At 33.9% G+C, this 5,454-nt stretch overlaps 1 protein-coding gene across 1 annotated transcript in view; it reads left to right on the forward strand.

The window, feature by feature from the left end:
• Window positions 1-5,454, forward strand: part of LOC136806446 (kinesin-II 85 kDa subunit-like) — a 205,037-nt gene that overhangs the window by 148,292 nt on the left and 51,291 nt on the right. The gene's annotated exons all lie outside the window — the stretch shown is intronic.

Consider the following 5,454-nt stretch of genomic DNA (forward strand, 5'->3'; position numbering starts at 1 on the left):
AATAATTTTAAAAGAAATCAAAACATAAAATAGAAACAGAAATATCTCTGTAAACATCCATATAAAAATGATACTAAGATTGTTGTTTAAAAAAGACTTGAGCAAAGTTTTCTTTTTAAATCAGGATGTTCTAAGAGAATGACAAACATAATCAACACATCAGACATGAGAGCGTAATGAAAATGATATGACATAATTAGCCCTATTGAGCTAAGATCAGCTATTCTTTCCTCTTTCAAACTGTACAGAATTAAGGCAATGTACATGTAGAAAAGATTGATATATACTTTCTCTTTCTCAAAACCTTGAAATTGTTGTCATTTTACTCTCTGGAAATTTTTTGTCCTGTTGACAAAGTTTTTTTCTTTAGCTTCACATGACAGTTAGGACTTGGCACAGTATGTGCACTATAATGTGATCAAAAAAGATAGAAATGAAATTACAGAGTAATTCAAAACATCTCTATTATGTCCATCATCTCACTTTAATTAAACACAGACTTAATACAAGATAGAGGAGTTATTTGTAAAATAAATAACAAATGGTTTGTTAAAAACAGACAATAGTCAAGTAACTTTAAACCTTTTTGCAATGATGTACAAGTTTTCTAAACTAAACTTTTAGAACCTTACTATTAAATCATCAAATTTCAACTCTTTCAAATTTACCAAATGCTTTATAATAGCGCTTTTTAGCATCATGGTCAAATGTTATCCAACCTCTAACCTTAAAGTTTTTTTTCAGCTCACCTATTTTGAAAACGTTTGTAACATTTGATAAAATGTTCAGTTAATGAACAAGAACCTCAAAAAAAATTATACTTTCTAATAGTTTTAAGATTGACTTGGTTTCAAATTATATTGATAAAAATGACTAATAAATCTCATGATAATGAAGTTTTTAGAAGGGTCACAAGTGTAGCCAAACAAACCAAACAGTTTCTCAGTAACCTTGAATTTGATTGTCTCATTAACATTGGCAACAGAAGCACAACTTTCGTTAGTCAAATTCCTTTTCGAAAAAGCTTGCTTTGGGTTATCAAAAGTTATACTTTAAATATCATTGAAAAGTATAAGAAATTGCTAATCTATCAATTGTAATATAAAAAAGGCATACTCATTTCAGCAGGATGAACTTACAGTTTTTTTGTTTAGCTAATACTAAATTTCTTGTTTGAATTGTGCAAGGGTGTCAAAATATTTATCCCATTAGAGCTGTATCGTGAACCCTGACATAAATGAGACAAAAACAGCTATAGACTCTCTGAATGGAGATGTTATAAAAATGAATTTCAATTTAATACTGGGTCTTACTGGATGCTAACTGGACCTACCTGATAAGGATAAATGTAATTTTTATAAAAAATGGTCATTTTGTCAAAAGTCACAATTAGGGTTAAAAGAGACACAACAATGTAAAAATTTGGTTGCACCATTCAAATTTATAACGGCATTTACAATTTATGGCAAGAGTAAAACTTTACATGGAATTATTCTATTATAGAATTATATTTCACAGGTCTATCAACCTCTATGAAATAATTTTAGATTTCTAAAATATTGTCTAATCTCCATCTGTCGCCCAGTCGTCAGAAGATATGGACAGACTAGACGTTAAATCTGAGAGCTAGCTAATCTAAGCCTAGAGAATTGAGCAACGTGCTGAATGGACCTACCTGATTCAGATAATAATATCAGATAAAATAAAAATAGGACAAATAGCAAGAGACTAAGAAAGAGAAGTGAGCAGTCCAAAAAATTAGAAAAACTGATGAAACAATTTTACACAAAGTCCAAAAAACCCCAAGTTTGCCCAAAAAAATTATTTTTGAAAATTGACAAAATTCTGTGTTAATTTTTAAAACCCCTTTAATCAGAACCAGCCGTGGTGTCCTTAAAAAAGCAATAAAATTTGTGTTATTTTTTGCATGTTAATTTCAAGACTGTGTATATATAAATACTTCCATCATCCTTATATTCATGTAATAAGGTACATGAGAACCTTGACCTTACAAAAGTAAAGAAAGAAATGTCATTTTGCAATTAAATGGAGATGGGCATAAAGGTAGACCCCAAGAGACCCATATTGTCATACCATTTTCAATATCAATCAGAACAGAAAAGGGGTTATTATCATTACATGAAGAACTTATGATAGAATATAGCTTAAATCTAGCCAGAGTGTCATACGTGATATCTAACCTCTGTACAACAACCTTCCACTACACTTATACAAATGCCTGATTGCTAGCAACTCAATAAATTTCTCAGTGCTTAATTCTTGTTCTAATAGGTTGCAAAGGTTGTGCTTTTAATTGGAGTCAAAATTTTCATTTTGCCACTTTTCAGGGTATATAAAAATGGGAAAATTTTTCACTCTGGCAGGATCCCAAATTTATCAAACCTTATCTAACAGGGTCCACTTTTCAAAATATTTGTTTAAAGAGAATGCGATGGACAATGAATGAGACTTTGTTTTATATTTTCTAACCATCTAAGTTTTCTAAGTTTTGATCTGTCAATCATATTTCGTCCAATCAAATCGTCGCATGGTATGGGGTTCGAACCATCGCCAAATAAATACCTTTGGTTCCGGAAGCCAGCACTCTATCCACTGACAGTTAGTCACACTAGGAAATCTAGCTTTCAGAAAAAACAACATCAGTCATCTACAGGATGTATTTGCACAACAAGGATGAGAGTTACCTGAATCAAGTTCGCAAGATAATTAATTAAAACTTGAAAGTTTGAAACAAAATAAAACGTGCAGCAGCCAAAATCAACCAAAATTTGTCATTCAATTCCAGAGACAGCGCTTTGATTTTTAAGCTGTTTTAAGGCCTTTTATACGCTAAAGTAAAAATAATTCCGCACATGTAAATGGGTCATTGTTTCAGGTCGGGCAAAATTTCCGGGAAACAGTCTATCCTAGCCTCCCCCGTAGATCTTTTTCTTGGGAAGTTGATCTTCAAATTAGTTTTTGGCTTGGCTCAAATTTTTTCATCTATATATGGCTCAAATTTTAGGCAATTTCTCAAAGTTTTTGAAAATGTTAATTTAAGTTTTGCAGCGCATTTTTTTGCTTGAGAGTCAAGTAAACGATATAGCGCTTTCGCAGCATTAATCTTTGATACACATTTTGGCGGGACGCTAGTGTGACTAACTGACTGAGCCATCATCACAAAATTCTTCAATTTGAAAGAAGTTATATCGTACGGACAAATCTCTTTATATAGATGAAACTCCCAACCCTACCTGTGTCCCTACAAGGGTCCCTACGGGATCCTAAGTTAAGTCACAGGGTACGAGTGCCCCTATGAGGACCTTTGGTCCTTTATTGGGACTCTCTAGCTCCAACCCTGACCCTAACTGATGATAACAGAACCCCCGTCTTCCAGGGTGACTTTTAGCAATGCGCGGATGAGAAAATAAATAAGGTGACTTTTGGCCATCCGATCTAACATTATCCGTTGCGTTCTCCCAAACAACTATTGGGGGCGGGTAACTTTCATAATTACCATCAACTGTTCTAACTTGGGACAATTGGTCGAAAAATGGGACTGGTTGATATCTGGCCTGTATTTTCACTTACTGTTATGTTAAATCTCTTTGACAACAAAGTTGTTTTGATAACTCCACCAAGTTTATCAATCATACTTCTTCGTTCCTCTTAGAGTGTGCGTACAGACACTCGCGTGCCTTCCACTACGAATTTTTTTCATATTTCGATTTAATAAAAGCATACTCGGTGCAAAAGAGAAATCATTTACTTTTTAATACGCCGTTCATTAAATCAAATCAAATGACTTAGGAGGTTCGGAAAAATGGTGTCTGAAATTGCTGTCCCATGTTTTGTCAGATAGTCCCGAGTTAGAGCAGTTGGGGGTATATCGTAGTTTATGAAATTCATAGGTCACACCATCATTAAAGAACCAGACGTTCGCGCTCGATAGGATCGATCATCGGGACGGCTCGATGACGGATCGATATGTGATCGATGGAAGATTCAGCCATTAAAAAGTCTTGAGTATCGATCCTTCGTTGATCCATTATCGAGCTAGTTTTTCAACCGAGTATATCAATTCGTCATTGATCGTTAATCGATTCGTCATTGATCGTTAATCGATTCGTCATTGATCGTTAATCGATTTGTTATTGATCGTAAATCGAGAATGAGTCGATAGGGTCGATAAGATTGATAAAAGATCGATGATAGATCGATAAATAATCGATAACTAATCATAAGCTTAAAGAAATCTTGAGTATCGATCCTCTATCGATCTCCTATCCGGATCGTTAAGTAATCCATCGATCACATATCGATCCGTCATCGAGCCGTTCCAATGATCGATCCTATCGAGCGCGGACGTCTGGAAAGAATATCATCTATTTGGATGCCACCATGAAAGTTACCCTTTTTATGAAACCCATTCATTCCAATCATCAGTATTTCCAGTTTATGGATATCCACGCTCCCTTTTTTTCATTTGGCTGATGTCAACAACCAATGTGTACACAAAAACAATCTAAAACAAACAAAAACCAACAACCTGAGTACTGAACAGTATTATCTATTCTATGTCACATGAACCTGAATCAATTCATACTGTAGATACAAGACAGTTATACCATAGCAAACATGAGAGACTCTTACAAAAAACAACAAAAAAAGCAAATGGTAGAAGACGCAGTAAACTAGCTATTACGTATTAGCACACGTTGTGTATTATAAACTTTCAGGATCAATAATATTTTCTCGTTGAAGCGAATCGTTTCAGATAAACATTAACACTAATGAGATAATTATATTCTGTACAGATATTTAAAAGGCAATAAAACATAATACAAACCAAAACCAAACTGTCAAACACAAACTGACAACCAAACTTGTAAACCTTCCTTCACGAAATTACGCTAACAACAAACATAGCAATAAAAAAAAATTGAGATCAGAGAGCGTCGAATTTCTTTACTGAGCATGCGTGTCTAGAAGTAGTATCCTAACCCGCCCCCTCCACATTTCAGATCAGATCATCAGAGCAAAGTTGGTTTGGTCAATATTAAATTGAATATCAACACTTTCAAAAAGTCCTCACAAGTAGCTTCATTTTAAGGGAAATCGATTCCAGCAAGTGTTTCTTTTGTGAAAAATCTCAAATATTTGCAACAGTGAATTTTAGAGATATCTGGGCAATGATGATTCGATGTTTTTAGTAGGTACATTTTTCCCCTTTTATATTTACAACAACAGAGCATTGTAAAATTAAAACGCATCTGAATTGAGAGATTGAGAAAAATCAATTTTGCAATAGCCAATTTGCCGTCCTATACTTGAGAAATATTTTAAAACTAACAGGAGAGCCTACATTCAGCAAGCTTGTCTCGCATTAAACTCATGGCAACATAGACTAATATTCAGCACTCTATCAGTTCAATGATAGGCAACAAAGCATTT

Source organism: Clytia hemisphaerica, unplaced genomic scaffold, assembly GCF_902728285.1.
Source record: "Clytia hemisphaerica strain Z4C2 unplaced genomic scaffold, Clytia hemisphaerica genome assembly, whole genome shotgun sequence".
In the NCBI taxonomy this organism is placed as follows: domain Eukaryota; kingdom Metazoa; phylum Cnidaria; class Hydrozoa; order Leptothecata; family Clytiidae; genus Clytia; species Clytia hemisphaerica.